This window comes from Salmo salar, chromosome ssa28 (assembly GCF_905237065.1).
Source record: "Salmo salar chromosome ssa28, Ssal_v3.1, whole genome shotgun sequence".
In the NCBI taxonomy this organism is placed as follows: Eukaryota; Metazoa; Chordata; class Actinopteri; order Salmoniformes; family Salmonidae; genus Salmo; species Salmo salar.
Window position 1 is genome coordinate 26,737,191 of NC_059469.1, and position 22,063 is coordinate 26,759,253.

At 46.7% G+C, this 22,063-nt stretch overlaps 1 protein-coding gene and 1 non-coding gene across 5 annotated transcripts in view; both read right to left on the reverse strand.

The window, feature by feature from the left end:
* Positions 1-22,063, reverse strand: part of LOC106589770 (slit homolog 1 protein) — a 230,758-nt gene that overhangs the window by 174,215 nt on the left and 34,480 nt on the right. The gene's annotated exons all lie outside the window — the stretch shown is intronic.
* On the reverse strand, positions 2,279-2,351 carry trnat-ugu (transfer RNA threonine (anticodon UGU)). Its single transcript has one exon. It is a non-coding gene; the product is annotated as a tRNA-Thr (tRNA).

Consider the following 22,063-nt stretch of genomic DNA (forward strand, 5'->3'; position numbering starts at 1 on the left):
TAGTTGGGCAGCGATGCTCCACATCCAAGCTGACAGAGCTTGAGAGGATCTGCAGAGAGAATGGGAAAATCTCCCCAAATACAGGTGTGCCAAACTTGTAGCGTCATACCCAAGAAGACTAGAGGCTGTAATCACTGCCAAAGGTGCTTCAACAAAGTATTGAGTAAAGGGTCTGAATACTTATGTAAATGAATATTTATGTATTTATTTTTTTATACATTTGCAAATAGGTCTAAAAACCCGTTTTTGCTTTGTCATTATGGTGTATTGTGTGTAGAGTGATGAGGAAGAAAAATGATTTAATACATTTTTGAATAAGGATATAACATAATAACGTGTGGAAAAAGTCAAGGGGTCTGAATGTATTCCGCTTGCACTGTATGTATATATATATATCTCTGACCTGCGTTGTCCTGGCATGTGACCTCTTTCTCCAGTTCCTGTCGTAAATATCCACTGAGGCCTGTGAGAAGATATGTGTGAGAAGATACAGAGGAACAACTCACCATACACACACCATCTGTGTACACACACAGACACGGATCACTACCATCCTCTGACACACACACACACACACCTCTGACACATACACACACACACACCTCTGACACACACACACACACACCTCTGACACACACACACACACACACACACGCACACACACACACACACACACACACACACACACACACACACACACACACACACACACACACACACACACACACACACACACACACACACACACACACACACACACACACACACACACACACACACACACACACACACACACACACACACTCACTCACATATACTCACTATCATACACTAAGGCGTCAGAAAACTTACATTAGAGACTAAATGATGAGAAAGGTTTACCTGATAGACAGTTGGTTGGGTAAGACAGGCTGTGCTGCTATCTCTCAGGCCAGCAGCTCTCAGGCAATTAGCTCAGTGTGAGACAGGCTCCTCCTCTCCTCTCCTCTCCTCTCCTCTCCTCTCCTCTCCTCTCCTCTCCTCTCCTCTCCTCTCCTCTCCTCTCCTCTCCTCTCCTCTCCTCTCCTCTCCTCTCCTCTCCTCTCCTCTCCTCTCCTCTCCTCTCCTCTCCTCTCCTCTCCTCTCCTTTCCTCTCCTCTCCTCTCCTCTCTTCTCCTCTCCTCTCCTTTCCTCTCCTCTCCTCTCCTCTCCTCTCCTCTCCACATGAAAGACCAGAAGGAGACCCCTCTCCCCTTTCCTCTCCTCTCCTCTCCCAGACCTCGTTGCCACAGCTGAGGCCCAGCGGCAGTGTACCCCCGTAAGCTCCTCACAGTGGGCCTGACAGGGTGAGGGGTGGTGGAGAGATGAAGGGGAGTTGAGGGGGAGGAAAATGGGAGACAGAGGACGACACTCAGTAAGGCCTGCTGGTCAAGTCTTTTTCCACCAGAGCTAAGGGGGTGAGGAGGAAAGAGATACTATGGATGGAGAGGGGGGAGGTCATGGGGGAGGAGGGGGAGACAGCCAGGGTGAGGTAGAGGAAGGGAGACTCTTATCATCTTCTCTGTTTCATTCTCCCTGTGTCACCCAGGCCTCCCACTGACCAGCACTGCTTTGAAGTGTTAATACAACCAGGCTAATGCTGCCTGGGCTAAGACCGCCTTTTAGCTAATGCACTAATGCAGGTACCTCAGCCTCACCACTCTGCCAGAGAGAGATCAAAACAGCCAGCCACATCTCAAAGCTCACAGAGGAGATTTATTTATTTCATGTCTCTGCCTCGACAATCTTTCACTCTCCCATCCCTCTCTCACTGTCGCTCCCATTCCTCTCTACCTGTCACCTCTGGACTCCTCAGGAGGTGTTAGATTGGAATGGCCAGAGACACAATCACACACACACATGCACACCCTGATTAGTTTATTTTCACCTCAAGCAAGCACATCTGTGTACTAGTGAGAGGGGGACGGGGGGACGGGGGACGGGGGGGACGGGGGGACGGGGGTTGGTGTAAGGATTGTTCAGGTGGGGCAGGTGCAGTGCTTTCAGAAAGACTTTTTCTACATTTTGTAGAAGACTTTTTCTACATTTTGTTGTGTAACAGCCTGAATTGAAAATTTGATTTTGTGTCACTAATCTACACACAATATCCCATAATGTCAAAGTGGATTTTTTTTTATTGATTATTATTTAAAAATGTAAAGCTTAAACTTATAAATTTTAGTCATTTAGCAGACACTCTTATCCAGAGCAACTTACAGTAGTGAATGCATACATTTCATACATTTTTTTTTTCTGTGATGGTCCCCCGTGGGAATCGAACCCACAACCCTGGCGTTACAAACACCATGCTCTACCAACTGAGCTACAGGGAATGGCTGTGATAGTAGAACACTGAGGATGGACCAACATTGTAGTTACTCCACAATACTTATCTAATCAAGGTATATTACTGTTTTATTTTTCTTCACTTTGACATTAAGAGTATTTTGTGTACATTGTTGACAGAAAATGACATCTCAATCCATTGCAATGTGACTTTGTAACATAACAAAATGTGGAAAAAGTCAAGGGGCTTGAATACTTTACAAAGGCAATGTACGTGTATGATTTCCCCCTTCTCTCCCTCCCCTCCTCTCTCCCCTCCCCTGCTCTCTCTCCTCCTCCCACTCTCTCCCCTCCCCTGCTCTCTCTCTCCTCCTCCCACTCTCTCCCCTCCCCTGCTCTCCCTCTCCTCTCTCCCCTCCTCTGCTCTCCCTCTCCTCCTCATCTCTCCCCTCCTCTCCTTCCCCTCATCCTCTTCCCCTCCCTTGCTCTCCCTCTCCTCCTCCTCTCTCCCCTCCCCTGCTCTCCCTCTTATCTCTCCCCTCCTCTCCCTCCCCTCATCCTCTCTCCCCTCCCTTGCTCTCCCTCTCCCTCTCCTCCTCCTCTCTCCCCTCCCCTCCCCTGCTCTCCCCCTCCCCCTGCTCTCTCCCCTCCCCTCCTCTGCCTCTCCTCCTCCTCTTCTCTTCCTCCTCTCTCCCCTCACCTCCTCTCTTCCCTCCCTTCCTCTCCCCCTCATCCTCTCTCCCCTCCCCTGCTCTCCCTCTTCTCCTTTTTCCCTCCTACTCTCACTCTCCTCCTCCTCCTCTCCCTCCTCCTCTCCCTCTCCTAACAGCAGTAGTTGACACAGCAGGGAGGGGAAATGGATTTTGTCTTCCAGTCTTATTCTTTAATACTTTACACAGCCTGGGGGAAGGAGACCACCTGCACAGAACACACACTCCTTTTCTCTTTCTCCTTCCAACTCCCTCCTCCTCTCCCTCTCTCTTCTATCTCTCTCTTCTATCTCTCTCGCTCGCACACACACTGAAGGCAATGAGATCAGAGTTCCATGCTGGCATCACAGCGGGGTCAGATACATTGTCAGAGAGTCCCAATTCTGGCAGCTGATGAGCTGTGTGTGTGTGCGTGTGTGTGCGCGTGTGTGTGTGTACGTGTGTGTTCGTATGTGAGAGAGACATAAAAAGAGGAAACCTGGGGCTTTAGTGTACTGTGAGAGAAGATCAATAGTTCTGTGAAGAAGTGATAACAATACAAGCACAGTGACAAAAAGTTAGACAGACAGACAGACAGACAGACAGACAGACAGACAGACAGACAGACAGACAGACAGACAGACAGACAGACAGACAGACACAGTTATACAGACAGTTAGACAGGCAGTTAGACACACAGTTAGACAGACAGTTAGACAGACAGTTAGACCGACAGACACTGAGACTTGTAGGCTAGCTGTTTACCTAGAACAACAACACATTTAAACCGCAGACGTACACATGCAAACATACACTTAACGTCGTTGGCATGCACAGAGATGTGAACTGGACTAACAGTAAAACACTTCCCATTCTGGAAAACTACGATCAGAAACAAGAGAGTCGTTATTCCAACCTCGCTGGAAAACTCCTGAGAGTTTACCTACTATACCCCTATGGAGAGAGAGAGAGAGAGAGAGAGCGAGAGAGAGAGAGAGAGAGAGAGAGAGAGAATAGGGGAGAGAGATAGGGATGGAGGGAGTGGGAGAGAGAGAGAGAGAGAGAGAGAGAGAGAGAATAGGGGAGAGAGAGAGAGACAGGGATGGAGGGAGTGGGAGAGAGAGAGAGAGAGAGAGGGATGGAGGGAGTGGGAGAGAGAGAGCTACAGACATGCTCAACGTGACCTCCTGTGTTTTGTTTTTAGAACGAGATAAACACTCAAATCTAAAAAGAATTCAAGACAAGAAGTGATGAACAAAAACTCTATTCATTCAGAATATTTAAAAAAGTAACTTTGCAGAAGTTTTTACTCTCGCTAGCTATCTACACAACAAAAACCTAGCCAGCAGGCTAACAAGCTAGCCAGAAGAATTGAGCTAGAACAAACCTAGCAATGGGAGTTAATGCAACTACATCAAACGACCATACTGACTGAGTAAACCTAAAAGGAACACGGACTCTAACGTTAAACATATCCTCCGTTTTTTTGTGTGAAGATTTTTCACTATTTTTGTGTTTTTTTTTAACCAAAATTAGAGCTAGCTAGCAACAGCAGCAGACAAACAAACCCTGATGTCATGGCAACGGTGCAGCAGTATCAGCAGCAGAGCCCACAGGCACCATGTCCCCACTACCCTCCAGAGGCCAAAAATGGCACAACGAGGAAAGCTTTTAAAGAGAAACTACTAAAGGGGAAACCCTTTTCGCAGACCTCTACAAAAAAGGTGATGTGAGTAATCTCGTCTTTCTCACTGACCAGCCAAATGCATGGCGCTCAGCAGTCTTCTCTCACTACCCATCCATAAAGAAAGACAGAATCTGTAATGGGTGGAAGCTGAAAGTTAAAGAGACAGATGACCCTGACAGCACCATGATAACAATCAACCTCTACAAGACTGGGACTGTCATGGTGCAAGGTAAACTTAGGCTGTTTGAAACAAACTTTCAGACCAGAGATAGAGAAGGTATAGAGCAGAGAGCAGAGATAGAGAAGGTTACCACCAGTGACATGCCCTCCCACAAGAGAATCTCCACCAGAACCACTCTCACCCACACTCTCCCCACCCAAAAAGGCACATCCAGCACCTTTCTTCCCACAATAGTGGAGGACACGCCCCAGGAGGTGAGAGACCCCCTCGGTGAGTTCACCAGACTGGAGGGGGAGGTGGTCCTGCTCCGGGAGAGCGTGATCAAACAGCAACCAGACATCCACACCTTAGAGGAGCTCCTAACCAAGGTGTAAACAGCAACCAGACATCCTCACCTTAGAGGAGCTCCTAACCAAGGTGTAAACAGCAACCAGACATCCACACCTTAGAGGAGCTCCTAACCAAGGTGTAAACAGCAACCAGACATCCACACCTTAGAGGAGCTCCTAACCAAGGTGTAAACAGCAACCAGACATCCACACCTTAGAGGAGCTCCTAACCAAGGTGTAAACAGCAACCAGACATCCTCACCTTAGAGGAGCTCCTAACCAAGGTGTAAACAGCAACCAGACATCCACACCTTAGAGGAGCTCCTAACCAAGGTGTAAACAGCAACCAGACATCCTCACCTTAGAGGAGCTCCTAACCAAGGTGTAAACAGCAACCAGACATCCTCACCTTAGAGGAGCTCCTAACCAAGGTGTAAACAGCAACCAGACATCCACACCTTAGAGGAGCTCCTAACCAAGGTGTGGACAGAACAGGACAGCAGCCTTGCAACACAGCTGAAAGAGGTTCAGCAAGAGATCTAACAAAGGAGGTGAGAGAGCTCCAAAAAGACAGGCAGAGCAGTAATAACGACCTGACCTCACTAAGAGAGGAGCTGCAGGAGAGAAAGAGAACAGACGACAGGCTGCAGGAGAGAAAGAGAACAGAGGACAGGCTGCAGGAGAGAAAGAGAACAGAGGACAGGCTGCAGGAGAGAAAGAGAACAGAGGACAGGCTGCAGGAGAGAAAGAGAACAGAGGACAGGCTGCAGGAGAGAAAGAGAACAGAGGACAGGCTGCAGGAGAGAAAGAGAACAGAGGACAGGCTGCAGGAGAGAAAGAGAACAGAGGACAGGCTGCAGGAGAGAAAGAGAACAGAGGACAGGCTGCAGGAGAGAAAGAGAACAGAGGACAGGCTGCAGGAGAGAAAGAGAACAGAGGACAGGCTGCAGGAGAGAAAGAGAACAGAGGACAGGCTGCAGGAGAGAAAGAGAACAGAGGACAGGCTGCAGGAGAGAAAGAGAACAGAGGACAGGCTGCAGGAGAGAAAGAGAACAGAGGACAGGCTGCAGGAGAGAAAGAGAACAGAGGACAGGCTGCAGGAGAGAAAGAGAACAGAGGACAGGCTGCAGGAGAGCAAGAGAACAGAGGACAGGCTGCAGGAGAGAAAGAGAACAGAGGACAGGCTGCAGGAGAGAAAGAGAACAGAGGACAGGCTGCAGGAGAGAAAGAGAACAGAGGACAGACTGCAGGAGAGAAAGAGAACAGAGAACAGGATGCAGGAGAGAAAGAGAACAGAGGACAGACTGCAGGAGAGAAAGAGAACAGAGGACAGGCTGCAGGAGAGAAAGAGAACAGAGGACAGGCTGCAGGAGAGAAAGAGAACAGAGGACAGGCTGCAGGAGAGAAAGAGAACAGAGGACAGACTGCAGGAGAGAAAGAGAACAGAGGACAGGCTGCAGGAGAGAAAGAGAACAGAGGACAGGCTGCAGGAGAGAAAGAGAACAGAGGACAGGCTGCAGGAGAGAAAGAGAACAGAGGACAGGCTGCAGGAGAGAAAGAGAACAGAGGACAGGCTGCAGGAGAGAAAGAGAACAGAGGACAGGCTGCAGGAGAGAAAGAGAACAGAGGACAGGCTGCAGGAGAGAAAGAGAACAGAGGACAGGCTGCAGGAGAGAAAGAGAACAGAGGACAGGCTGCAGGAGAGAAAGAGAACAGAGGACAGGCTGCAGGAGCAGCTAGAACACCACTTTATGACCTGCCCTCACAAAGCAGAGGAGCCCAGCTCAACCAGCCAGGCTTCCCCAGCCCTACCTGCTGCACACCCCAGCTCCAATACCCACCACCCCCCACTCTACCCCCTCCAGTCCAGAAGAAACAGACCAGCTACACCCCAGCTCCAACACCCACCACCCCCCACTCTACCCCTCCAGTCCAGAAGAAACAGACCTGCCACACCCCAGCTCCAACACCCACCACCCCCCACTCTACCCCCTCCAGTCCAGAAGAAACAGACCAGCCACACCCCAGCCCCAACACCCACCAGCCCCCACTCTACCCCCTCCAGTCCAGAAGAAACAGACCTGCCACACCCCAGCTCCAACACCCACCACCCCCCACTCTACCCCCTCCAGTCCAGAAGAAACAGACCAGCCACACCCCAGCCCCAACACCCACCAGCCCCCACTCTACCCCCTCCAGTCCAGAAGAAACAGACCAGCTACACCCCAGCTCCAACACCCACCAGCCCCCCACTCTACCCCCTCCAGTCCAGAAGAAACAGACCAGCTACACCCCAGCTCCAACACCCACCACCCCCCACTCTACCCCCTCCAGTCCAGAAGAAACAGACCAGCCACACCCCAGCCCCAACACCCACCAGCCCCCACTCTACCCCCTCCAGTCCAGAAGAAACAGACCAGCTACACCCCAGCCCCAACACCCACCAGCCCCCACTCTAACCCCTCCAGTCCAGAAGAAACACTGGCTGACATTGTCCTGTTCATGGACTCAAATGGGAAACAATTCCCTAGACACAAAAGGAGAAAGCTGTGGTGCCCAACAACGCAGAGTGCCATGGAGCTGCTTGACAAGGCCCAGCTCGGGTCGCCAAGCCACATAATCATACACACCAGAAGCAACGACCTGCAAGCTCAGCAGGAGAGGGTGGCAGTTTCACTACAGGGAGGGATTGAGAAGGCCTCCACAATCTTCCCCAACTCAAGGATTTTGGTGTCTACCCTTCTACAAAGGAAGGACTTCCACCAGACCGACACACAGTCTGTGAGAGGAACAACTGGCCCAGCCCCCACCAACGAAATGAGTGACATTAAACACATGATGAGTCTACTCTGCTCACATGTGATAGGCAGAGGGTCACGGTAAGATGAGCACAAGAACTCCACCCTCCTCACACTACATCCACCCAAGTGGCATAACACAAATGCTATCTTAAATGATAAACAAGTCACATTTGCATAATAAGAGTTCACTTTAATTGAAAAATCATATTTTAATAGTTGTTGTTGGATTGAGAGCGTTTATCTTATTTTGAAGTTAAAGAAAAAACAGTTATGAAATCTTTTTACGTTGCATGTTTACAAGGGTTGAAGTCCTCTACTTTTGGGCTAAAGAGCAGAAACCCAGACTTCCTGAAAGAAATTGATGATGTTGATATTGTAGTACTACAGGAAACATGGTGCAGAGGTGATGTTTCCACTGGCTGTCCACTAGGTTATAGGGAGATCATCCTACCATCCACTAAACTAAAAGGAATCATACAGGGCAGAGACTCAGGGGGAATGCTAATATGGTATAAATCTGAGCTAAGTCATTCAATCAAATTGATCAAAACAGGAGAATTCTTTATCTGGTTAAAAATCAACAAGAAGTATATCTTAACAGATAATAATGTCTTCCTCTGTGCCACATACATTCCACCCTCAGAGTCACCCTACTTCAATGACGAGAGTTTCTCCATTCTAGAGGGGAGATTAGTCACATTCAGGCCCAAGGCAACATACTGGTCTGTGGAGACCTGAACGCTAGAACAGCAGAAGAACAAGACACTATTAACAGTCATGGGGATAAACACCAACAAGGAAGCAATAACTTTTCCCTCCCCACAAACCTCCCCAAAAACAACTATGACAAAGTGAATAACAAAAATGGAGCACAGCTCCTGAAACTCTGTTGAACACTGGGTCTGAACATAGTCAATGCTAGGCTAAGAGGGGACTCTTTTGGTAACAGTACTGTACAGTAGACTACTTCCTCACCGACCTAAACCCAGAGTCTCTCAGAGCCTTCACAGTCAGCCCACTAACACCTCTCTCAGACCACAGTAAAATCACAGTGTATCTGAGAAGAGCTGAACCCAACCATGAAGCATCACGGCCCAATAAATGACATGGTACTAAACAGGCCTATAGATGGAGTGCAAACAGTACAGACATTGACGCCTTCAATATGGGGAAACACTGAAGCAATACAAACACACCCTAAGAACAAAAAAGGAACAGCACATTAGAAATCAGCTGGTTATAAATGAGGAATCCATAGAATCAAAACACTTCGCATCATGAGGAATTGGCTTTCCAAAATGGGGATATGTGGAGAAATCATTTTGCAAACCTCTACTGCAATATAACAAAAAGCCCAGAACAGAAGATATACAAGAAAAATTACAAATCCTTGAATCAGCAGTCAAAGACTATCAAAATCCCGTGGATACCTCAATTACAGAAGAATAATTATCAGAAAAACTACGCACTCTCCAACCCAACAAGGCCTGTGGTGCTGATGGTATTTTAAATGAAATGATCAAATATACATACCGCAAATTCAAAGTGGCTATACTGAAATTCTTCAACACTATCCTCGCTGCAGGTAATTTCCCCAATATTTGGAACCAAGGATTGATCACACCAATCTATAAAAATGGAGACAAATTTAACCCAAATAATTTCAGAGGAATTTGCGTTAACAGCAACTTGGGGAAAATTCTCTGCACTGTCATTAAAAGCAGACTACGTCATTCCCTTGATGAACACAGCGTCCTGAGCAGATGCCAGATTTAATTTTTACCGAATTACCACAACAAACCACATTTACACCCTTCACACTCTAATTGACAAACAAGTAAACCAAAACAAAGGCACAATCTACTCGTGTTTTGTAGACTTCAAAACTAATAGAAAGTGGTATTGGAGGGAAAACATATGATGTTATTAAATCAATGTACACTAAAAACAAATGTGTGGTTAAAATTGGCAACAAGCAAACAGATTCTTCTCTCAGGGACATGGAGTGAAACAGGGCTGCTCAATAAATCCAATATTATTTAACATCTACATTAATGAATTGGCAAAAACATTAGAAGAATCTGCAGCACCTGGTCTCACCCGACACAACACTGAAATCAAGTGTCTGCTGTACGCAGATGACCTGGTGCTGCTGTCTCCCACTAAAGAGGGGTTACAGCAGCACCTAGATCGTCTTCACAGGTTCTGTCAGATCTAGGCTCTGACCGTTAACCTAAAAAAACAACTATAATGATATTCCAAAAAAGGTCTGGAAATGAAGATCACAAATATAAATTCTATTTGGACACTGTGCTATTAGAACACACCAAAAACGACACATATCTAGGACCAAAAACGACACGTATCTAGGACCAAAAACGACACATATCTAGGACCAAAAACGACACGTATCTAGGACCAAAAACGACACGTATCTAGGACCAAAAATGACACGTATCTAGGACCAAAAACGACACGTATCTAGGACCAAAAATGACACGTATCTAGGACCAAAAACGACACGTATCTAGGACCAAAACGACACGTATCTAGGACCAAAAACTACACGTATCTAGGACCAAAACTACACGTATCTAGGACCAAAAACGACACGTATCTAGGACCAAAAACGACACGTATCTAGAACCAAAAACAACACGTATCTAGAACCAAAAACGACACGTATCTAGAACCAAAAACGACACGTATCTAGAACCAAAAACGACACGTATCTAGAACCAAAAACGACACGTATCTAGAACCAAAAACGACACGTATCTAGAACCAAAAACGACACGTATCTAGAACCAAAAACTACACGTATCTAGGACCAAAAACTACACGTATCTAGGACCAAAAACTACACGTATCTAGGACCAAAAACGACACGTATCTAGGACCAAAAACGACACGTATCTAGGACGAAATATCAGCAACACAGGTAGCTTTTACATGGCTATGAACGAGCTGAGAGACATTAAAAGGAACATTCAAATCAAAATTCCAATTAGAATCTGGCTCAAAATTGTTCTATACGGCAGCGAAGTATGGGGTCAGCTCTCTGATAATGAATTTACCAAGTGGGACGAACATCCAATCGAAATACTGCATGCAGAGTGTTGCAAGACTGTAATGCAAGTGCAAAGAAAACCTCAAAATAACGCATGTAGAGCAGAATTGGGACAAAACCCCCTCCTTATTCAAATAGAAAAAATAGCCATCCATATTTTCAGGACCAACCAGAAGTAAGGATATGCATATTCTTGATACCATTTCAAAGGGAACACTTTGAAGTTTGTGGAAATGTGAAATTAATGTTGGAGAATATAAATCACATTAGATCTGGTAAAAGATAATACAAAGAAAAAAACATCTGTTTTTTTGTGTTTTTTTCCATCATCTTTGAAATGCAAGAGAAAGGCCAAAATGTAATATTCCAGGTTAGGCGCAATTTAGATTTTGGCCACCAGATGGCAGCAGTTTACTTGGGAAGTTTTAGACTGATTCAATGAACCATTGCATTTATGTTCAAAATGTTGTATCAAGACTGCCCAAATATGCTTATTTGGTTTATTAATACATTTCAAGTTCATGTATTTACATTTTTTTTTATTTAACCTTTATTTAACTAAAGTCAGTTAAGAACAAATTCTTATTTACAATGACGGCCTTCATAATTGTGCACTCTCCTCAAACAATAGCATGGTATTCTTTCATTGTAATAGCTACTGTAAATTGGACAGTGCAGTTTGATTAACAAGAATTTACACTTTCTGCCCATATCAGATATGTCTATGTCCTGGGAAATGTTCTTGTTACTTACAACCTAATGCTAATCACATTAGTCTACGTTAGCTGAAACGTCCCGCGGGGGGGACACCGATCCCAAAGCAGTTTTAATGTTGTTGCTGTAGTTGCTGCTAATGGTAATCACATTTCCACAACGACTATTAGTACTGATCCCTTTTTGCTGTTGGTCCCGCCATTTTTTTATATGCATACTTTGACAATGTAAGTAATTTAACTTGCCATGTCAATAAAGTCTATTGAATTGAATTGCTAGACAGAGAGACAGAGAGACAGTTGGGGCAGAGGGAGAGAAGCAAGAGCAGAGGTAAAACAAGCTGAACCTAGATGTGAGGTTAGGGGTAACATCTCTACTCCATGACTCACTGGTGTAAATCACGTCCATGACCTCCCACATCTCCGTCACCCACCCATCCATGCAGAGCTGTTCTGGAGGCTATACGGATAGACCAGAGTCATCCCTATTTAACTCCTCTGGAATGTAGAGAACAAAGAGAAGCCTGGAGGTGTTCTAAGAATGGAGCTGCAAACAAAACCATACACACAGACTTAGCCCTGAGGACACACACACACACACACACACACACACACACACACACACACACACACACACACACACACACACACACACACACACACACACACACACACACACACACACACACACACACACACACACACACACACACACACACACACACACACAGACAGACAGACAGACAGCCAGGGGGAGAGGAAGGAATTCTACAGAGGAAAAATGGATATGCCTTAAACCTGTAATTACACACACACACACACATGCCCGCACCACACACACACCATAACTGAACTACGAAGCTATCTGCTAAACCAGGGTTCCCAAACTTGTGGTCCACGGCCCGAATTTGGCCTGCGGTGATTTCATTTTTTATTTTATTGTTTATGTTGGACATAGAAGACCGTAAAAACACCAGAAAATGTGATTTTACTTACATTTTGGAAATCTGTTCCAAAGTATTCCCACACAAAATACAGAGATACTGTATATGTGATCCTACACAAATGTAAGCCAGGTTTGAAATGATTATGTTTTAGTTAAATATTATATCTGTTTGGGCTTCTTGCTGTCAATTTGCATTCTACAAATGATGTATAGTTAAGTTCTGGCCCCCTGACCGTCCACTCAAGACAGAAATTGTCCCGCGGCTGAATCTATAGTTGATGATCCCTGTACTAAACTTAATCTGACACACCATTCTTACCAAACTACTGCCTAACTATGTTTAAATTAGACACTTTCTACGTGACTCAGATCACTAAACAGCAGTTTGAATTTTAACAACTGTTTCAACAGCTTGGTTTAGCCTGAAGCCAATCTGCAACCTTACATCAATCTACACAGCCCCTTTTATTGTGTTTTACAAGCTCCTCTCTCCCCCCCTCTCCATCCCTCCCTCTGTGTTTCCCTTGCCGGATTGGTTGGGAACCCCAGTTGCTAAAAAGACAGAAGTGTGTGCATGTGGGTCTCTGTGCGTTTATGAACAGAGTGGGAATGTGTGTGTGAGAGAGAGAGTGTGTGTGTGTATGATTTGCCCTGCAGTTTGTTTGTTTACCCTGACAGACAGTAGCAGACAGAGCAGAGCCGGAAGCTGCAGGCTGGAGCAGCAGCTTCCTGTAGGCTACACAGGGAGGGAGAGGGGATGTTTGGAGTCATCACCCCAAGGAGGGAGAGGGGATGTTTAGAGTCATCACCCCAAGGAGGGAGAGGGGATGTTGGGAGTCATCACCCCAGGGAGGGAGAGGGGATGTTTGTAGTCTTCACCCCAAGGAAGGGAGAGGGGATGTTTAGAGTCATCACCCCAAGGAGGGAGAGGGGATGTTGGGAGTCATCACCCCAGGGAGGGAGAGGGGATGTTTGGAGTCATCACCCCAGGGAGGGAGAGGGGATGTTGGGAGTCATCACCCCAGGAAGGGAGAGGGGATGTTTGGAGTCATCACCCCAGGAAGGGAGAGGGGATGTTGGGAGTCATCACCCCAGGGAGGGAGAGGGGATGTTGGGAGTCATCACCCCAGGAAGGGAGAGGGGATGTTTGGAGTCATCACCCCAGGGAGGGAGAGGGGATGTTGGGAGTCATCACCCCAGGAAGGGAGAGGGGATGTTTGGAGTCATCACCCCAGGGAGGGAGAGGGGATGTTGGGAGTCATCAGCCCAGGAAGGGAGAGGGGATGTTTGGAGTCATCACCCCAGGGAGGAGAGGGGATGTTGGGAGTCATCACCCCAGGGAGGAGAGGGGATGTTGGGAGTCATCACCCCAGGGAGGGAGAGGGAATGTTGGGAGTCATCACCCCAGGGAGGGAGAGGGGATGTTGAGAGTCATCACCCCAGCGAGGGAGAGGGGATGTTGTGAGTCATCACCCCAGGGAGGGAGAGGGGATGTTTGGAGTCATCACCCCAGGAAGGGAGAGGTGATGTTGGGAGTCATCACCCCAGGGAGGGAGAGGGGATGTTTGGAGTCATCACCCCAGGGAGGCAGAGGGGATGTTTGGAGTCATCACCTGTTCAGGGATGTTTGGAGTCATCACCCCAGGAAGGGAGAGGGGATGTTGGGAGTCATCACCCCAGGAAGGGAGAGGGGATGTTTGGAGTCATCACCCCAGGGAGGGAGAGGGGATGTTGGGAGTCATCACCCCAGGGAGGGAGAGGGGATGTTGGGAGTCATCACCCCAGGGAGGGAGAGGGGATGTTGGGAGTCATCACCCCAGGGAGGGAGAGGGGATGTTTGGAGTCATCACCCCAGGAAGGGAGAGGGGATGTTTAGAGTCATCACCCCAGGAAGGGAGAGGGGATGTTTAGAGTCATCACCCCAGGGAGAGAGAGGGGATGTTTGGAGTCATCACCCCAGGAAGGGAGAGGGGATGTTTAGAGTCATCACCCCAGGAAGGGAGAGGGGATGTTTAGAGTCATCACCCCAGGGAGGAGAGGGGATGTTTGGAGTCATCACCCCAGGAAGGGAGAGGGGATGTTTGGAGTCATCACCCCAGGAAGGGGTGTCAAGGGCAGAGCTCCGTGGTGTGCTGCCTGGTGACACCCGGAGACCCAGAACTAGGCAACACACACACACACACACACACACACACACACACACACACACACACACACACACACACACACACACACACACACACACACACACACACACACACACACATCCTTCCTCTATATGCTGTTCAGACACACACACAGGGCTGCCACTATAACATCTCTGTATCCTTCCTCTATATGCTGTTCAGACACACACAGGGCTGCCACTATAACATCTCTGTATCCTTCCTCTATATGCTGTTCAGACACACACACAGGGCTGCCACTATAACATCTCTGTATCCTTCCTCTATATGCTGTTCAGACACACACAGGGCTGCCACTATAACATCTCTGTATCCTTCCTCTATATGCTGTTCAGACACACACAGGGCTGCCACTATAACATCTCTGTATCCTTCCTCTATATGCTGTTCAGACACACACACAGGGCTGCCACTATAACATCTCTGTATCCTTCCTCTATATGCTGTTCAGACACACACAGGGCTGCCACTATAACATCTCTGTATCCTTCCTCTATATGCTGTTGAGACACACACACAGGGCTGCCACTATAACATCTCTGTATCCTTCCTCTATATGCTGTTCAGACACACACACAGGGCTGCCACTATAACATCTCTGTATCCTTCCTCTATATGCTGTTCAGACACACACAGGGCTGCCACTATAACATCTCTGTATCCTTCCTCTATATGCTGTTCAGACACACACAGGGCTGCCACTATAACATCTCTGTATCCTTCCTCTATATGCTGTTCAGACACACACAGGGCTGCCAGTATAACATCTCTGTATCCTTCCTCTATATGCTGTTCAGACACACACAGGGCTGCCACTATAACATCTCTGTATCCTTCCTCTATATGCTGTTGAGACACACACACAGGGCTGCCACTATAACATCTCTGTATCCTTCCTCTATATGCTGTTGAGACACACACACAGGGCTGCCACTATAACATCTCTGTATCCTTCCTCTATATGCTGTTCAGACACACACAGGGCTGCCACTATAACATCTCTGTATCCTTCCTCTATATGCTGTTCAGACACACACAGGGCTGCCACTATAACATCTCTGTATCCTTCCTCTATATGCTGTTCAGACACACACAGGGCTGCCACTATAACATCTCTGTATCCTTCCTCTATATGCTGTTCAGACACACACAGGGCTGCCACTATAACATCTCTGTATCCTTCCTCTATATGCTGTTCAGACACACACACAGGGCTGCCACTATAACATCTCTGTATCCTTCCTCTATATGCTGTTCAGACACACACAGGGCTGCCACTATAACATCTCTGTATCCTTCCTCTATATGCTGTTCAGACACACACAGGGCTGCCACTATAACATCTCTGTATCCTTCCTCTATATGCTGTTCAGACACACACAGGGCTGCCACTATAACATCTCTGTATCCTTCCTCTATATGCTGTTCAGACACACACACAGGGCTGCCACTATAACATCTCTGTATCCTTCCTCTATATGCTGTTCAGACACACACAGGGCTGCCAGTATAACATCTCTGTATCCTTCCTCTATATGCTGTTCAGACACACACACGGGCTGCCACTATAACATCTCTGTATCCTTCCTCTATATGCTGTTCAGACACACACACAGGGCTGCCACTATAACATCTCTGTATCCTTCCTCTATATGCTGTTCAGACACACACAGGGCTGCCACTATAACATCTCTGTATCCTTCCTCTATATGCTGTTCAGACACACACAGGGCTGCCAGTATAACATCTCTGTATCCTTCCTCTATATGCTGTTCAGACACACACACAGGGCTGCCAGTATAACATCTCTGTATCCTTCCTCTATATGCTGTTCAGACACACACACAGGGCTGCCACTATAACATCTCTGTATCCTTCCTCTATATGCTGTTCAGACACACACAGGGCTGCCAGTATATGTGCTGTTATTACTGGCTCGAACTATAGCATCTCACCAGACCGGTGAAGGCAGGCAAAAGCTGTGTGTGTGTGTATGTGTATGTGTGGCTGTCTGTCTCTTGTATGGCATTTTCAACCAGGTGTTGCCAAGGCCAGCCATCCCCAAACCCCTTGAGACACACACACACACACACACACACACACACACACACACACACACACACACACACACACACACACACACACACACACACACACACACACACACACACACACACACACACACACACACTCTGGGACCAAATGACTGAAGTTAGGTCTAGCCTGATGTGTATCTGGGACATCAGGACTGCAGTTATCAGGAGCTCTGCACATCACAGGACACACACACACACACACACACAGGGGACTGATGTCCAAGCGATTTAACGTGAATATTTAACAACCCTCCATCCATCTGTTGAATTATTCATGAACAACACAGAATCGTTAGTGCAAACATCCCTTATGCGCTCTCTTTCTCTTTCTCTCTCTCTCTCTCTGTGTGAATATTTCATATGGTGAGGTGTTTTTTAAGTTACCCCCTTTTGGTTTCTGCTCACCTCAGATGGTTTACTCTGTGTTTCTCTTTCTCTACACACACACACACACACACACACGGTTTGGTAAGGCATGTGATGTAAAAGAAATTGTTTAGTAGAATTGTCAACCCTAAATATTTTCATATAATTATAAATACAGTTTAAACAGGTTGTATACACATTTTTCAGCCAGTGTATGGCTGTGCATTGACTGCATTGTTTGAATAGAATGTTAGCATATTGCCAGTTAATTTGAAAACACTTGGAATCATTCCACTAAAAACTGTCTGGCTAGCTAGTTAGCTAACAAACAAACAGTGGAGGTAAATTCTTCAAATTCATAAATTTACACAATATCTTATCACAGCACTGGCAAACCGTGGATGACCAACACCCTGACCAAAATGGCTGACCTTTATTCCCATCATAACAAGGTTCATGTCCATTCTAGTATTCTAATTCCATGTCAGACCCCATCTAACAGACAACACTGAACACTCATGATAACTGGGTTAAAAATATGACAAACAACAGAGCAGCAAATAACTGAACACAAACAACAACTTCAACACCAAAACACACACAGGAATGAGAAACAACAACCTGAAAACAAGGAACCCATCATTACCCACAATCCTATGGCACAGCTACAATACATTATGTTGTGCATTCAGCAAGTATTCACACCCCTTACATTTTTCCACATCTTGTGTTACATCCTGAATTTAAAATGGATTACTTTTAGATTGTGTGTGTCTGGCCTACACACAAGACCCCATAATGCCAACGTGGAATTACAGTTTTTTTCAATTGTTTAAGCACAATTTTGAAAACAGGGCCCGGTTTGTCAAAACACTACACATAATTAGCACAACTCTACACCAAAGTAGCACAACATTTCAGATCATTTGCAAAATGGAACACTTTTGTCAAAACTATACACGACTTCATAAAAACATTATTTTGTTACCATACGAAACACACACATTTCATATGACTTCAATCTTTTTGAACAAGTTACACACTGCTGTTGCTAACCTAAAACACATTTAGCAAGTCTAATTGTCAGTGATTAGAGTACTGTAAATGAAGTACACAGAGAAAGTGCAACTATACAAACACTACACAAGACCAATGCTGCAGACTGAGGGAAATATCATTTATTTCTCTCCATATACTCAAATCAGTCAACATGTCAACATGGAGAATCACAACAAAACATGTCCCAGTTTTCATGCTACTACAGTAGTGTGCATAACACTGTTAGCTCAGCAAACAGACAAAGGTAAAATACTGTATCCAGTACAGGTTACAATTACAGTAAATAACAACAACAAACATAAAAAATTATCTGAAAAAAACTGACAATATTGTACAGAAAATACTACAGTAAACATACTATACATTATCTCTTCGCCTAGCTGGATCTGGCCAGAGAATTTCATCAACATCACAAGCAATATCCTCATTAGCAAGACAACGTGGGAAGAACCGTCTTGAATGTCGAATCCATCCTTGCACAGCTGCGGCGTCGACTTGGTCACAGGCATCCTCCATGGCCTGAATGAGGGGTACCTGAGCCTGGGGCTGGAGATTGTAAACCTTCCACCGCCATGCAGAGAAAAACTCTTCCATAGGGTTTAGAAACGGAGAGTATGGTGGAAGGTATAGTACTGTCAACTGTGGATGGTGTTGAAACCAGTTCTGGACCAAAGCAGAGCGGTGGAATGACACATTGTCCCAGATGACAGTGTATTGCATCTGGTGCATTTCATTACCTGCTGTGATGTGGTGCAATCGGTCCAAAAATGCGAGAATGTGAGGTGTGTTGTAAGGGCCCATTTTGGCATGACGGAGGAGAACCCCATGCTGTGAAATGGCAGCGCAAAGGGTGATGTTACCCCCACGTTGCCCTGGGACATTGATTATAACCCTGTGGCCAATGATATTTCTGCCTCTCCTTCTTGCTTTTGTGAGGTTGAACCCTGCCTCATCAATATATATGAATTCAAGCAGGATTTTCTCAGCATCCATCTGCAAAACTCCCTGAAATACAGTGAAAGACAAGATTGTGTAGTTCAGGATAGGTCTAGTGTACAGTCAATGTAAAAAAGTAATGTGTGCAGTATGCAACATCAGTGCTAAAGTGAACAATACAAACCTCCACATACTCATGCCGCAGCCGTTTGACCCTCTCTGAATTCCGCTCAAAAGGCACTCGATAAAGTTGTTTCATTTGAACCTGATGTCTTTTCAGGATGCATGCCAGTGTTGACTGAGAGACCAGATGGACATTATTGAAAATGGCATGGTCACCGATAATGTTGGCTTGTAGTTCTCTGAGCCTGATAGCATTATTGGCCAAAACCATGTTTATTATCTCTCTCTCTTGTTCTTGCGTGAATATGGGCCCCCTTCCTCCTTGTCGTTCCCGACCCTCAATCCTATGTAGAGAATAATACATGTAACTTACTGTACAATGTCACAGGAAGGGGTATCACAAGTGCTGATATGGTGCATACAATAAGCGGCTGATTACTGTAACTGTAGACAGATCTTTTACCCGTTTTCCTGTCGAAAAGTCCTTATGACAGATGCCACTGTATATCTGTTAAGATTTAGCTGAACTCTCAGTCCAGCCTCCCTCAGCGTCAATCCGTGGTTCACAACATGGTCCACTAGTGTTGCACGAATGTCATTTGATAAGTTTGGTCCTCTTCTTCTTTGTGCACGTTCTCCTCCTGCTTCAGGTCTTCCTCGACCTCTGGCTCGGCCTCTGCCTCTGCCTCTTCCTCTACCTCTACCTCTACCTCCTTCTCCGTGTACTCCTCCTCTCACCCTCTTCTTCTGACTCCTTCCATTTTGGTTGAAAGCAGGTGAACCTACCTGCTGCATTTTTATAGTGTTTAAACCTGATTGGTGTGTCTACAATTTAGCAATCATGTGTTTGTGCAGCTGATGGCTGTGTTTAACAGATTGGCTCATAGGTGGGGTAATTTGACAGTCAGTGCTTTGGAATTGCAAGGAAGTGACATCATGATATTCTTCTGTGTCTGATGTATACAAGTGTGTTTAGTGTTTTGCAAATCACTGTGTGTAATGTTTTGCAAATAGTGTGAAGCTGACAATGTGCTTACAGTTGTGCAAATCTAGCCTTGTGTTTTGCTCCTTGAGTGTAAGGTTTTGCTAATTGTGGGAAAAGTTACATTTTAGTGTGTAAGCAATCGTAAAAAACTGTAAGAGAGATAGAGAGCCATTGCTTCAGGAGGTATGATCTAACTGACTGATAGTTGGTACTCAGCAGTCACAAAAGACTTATTTACTTTGAAGAACTACTAAAATTGTGATTTTGTCAGACAGCATAGACAGCAGCTCTATAGACACTCACACACACGCATGCACACACACACCTAGCCTACCAATGTTGTAACCCTTATCATAGAACTGACCTCCTACCCCATCCTGCCTGCATATCGAGCTCCTAGCCCAGTCCAGTAACAACCCCTAACCCAGTCCAGTAACAACCCCTAGCCCAGTCCAGTAACAACCCCTAACCCAGTCCAGTAACAACCCCTAGCCCAGTCCAGTAACAACCCCTAGCCCAGTCCAGTAACAACCCCTAACCCAGTCCAGTAACAACCCCTAACCCAGTCCAGTAACAACCCCTAGCCCAGTCCAGTAACAACCCCTAGCCCAGTCCAGGAGTAACCCTTAGCCCAGTCCAGTAACAACCCCTAGCCCAGTCCATTAACAACCCCTAGCCCAGTCCAGGAGTAACCCCTAGCCCAGTCCAGGAGTAACCCCTAGCCCAGTCCAGTAACAACCCCTAGCCCAGTCCAGGAGTAACACCTAGCCCAGTCCAGGAACAACCCCTAGCCCAGTCCAGGAGTAACCCTTAGCCCAGTCCAGTAACAACCCCTAGCCCAGTCCAGGAGTAACCCCTAGCCCAGTCCAGGAACAACCCCTAGCCCAGTCCAGGAGTAACCCCTAGCCCAGTCCAGGAGTAACCCCTAGCCCAGTCCAGGAGTAACCCCTAGCCCAGTCCAGTAACAACCCCTAACCCAGTCCAGGAACAACCCCAACCCAGTCCAGGAACAACCCCTAGCCCAGTCCAGGAGTAACCCATAACCCAGTCCAGGAACAACCCCTAGCCCAGTCCAGGAGTAACCCCTAACCCAGTCCAGGAGTAACCCCTAGCCCAGTCCAGGAACAACCCCTAGCCCAGTCCAGGAACAACCCCTAGCCAAGTCCAATAACAACCCTTAGCCCAGTCCAGGAGTAACCCTTAGCCCAGTCCAGTAACAACCCCTAGCCCAGTCCAGGAACAACCCCTAGCCCAGTCCAGTAACAACCCTTAGCCCAGTCCAGGAGTAACCCTTAGCCCAGTCCAGTAACAACCCCTAACCCAGTCCAGGAACAACCCCTAGCCCAGTTCAGTAACAACCCCTAGCCCAGTCCAGTAACAACCCCTAACCCAGTCCAGGAACAACCCCTAGCCCAGTCCAGTAACAACCCCTAGCCCAGTCCAGTAACAACCCCTAGCCCAGTCCAGTAACAACCCCTAGCCCAGTCCAGTAACAACCCCTAGCCCAGTCCAGTAACAACCCCTAACCCAGTCCAGTAACAACCCCTAGCCCAGTCCAGGAACAACCCCTAGCCCAGTCCAGGAGTAACCCC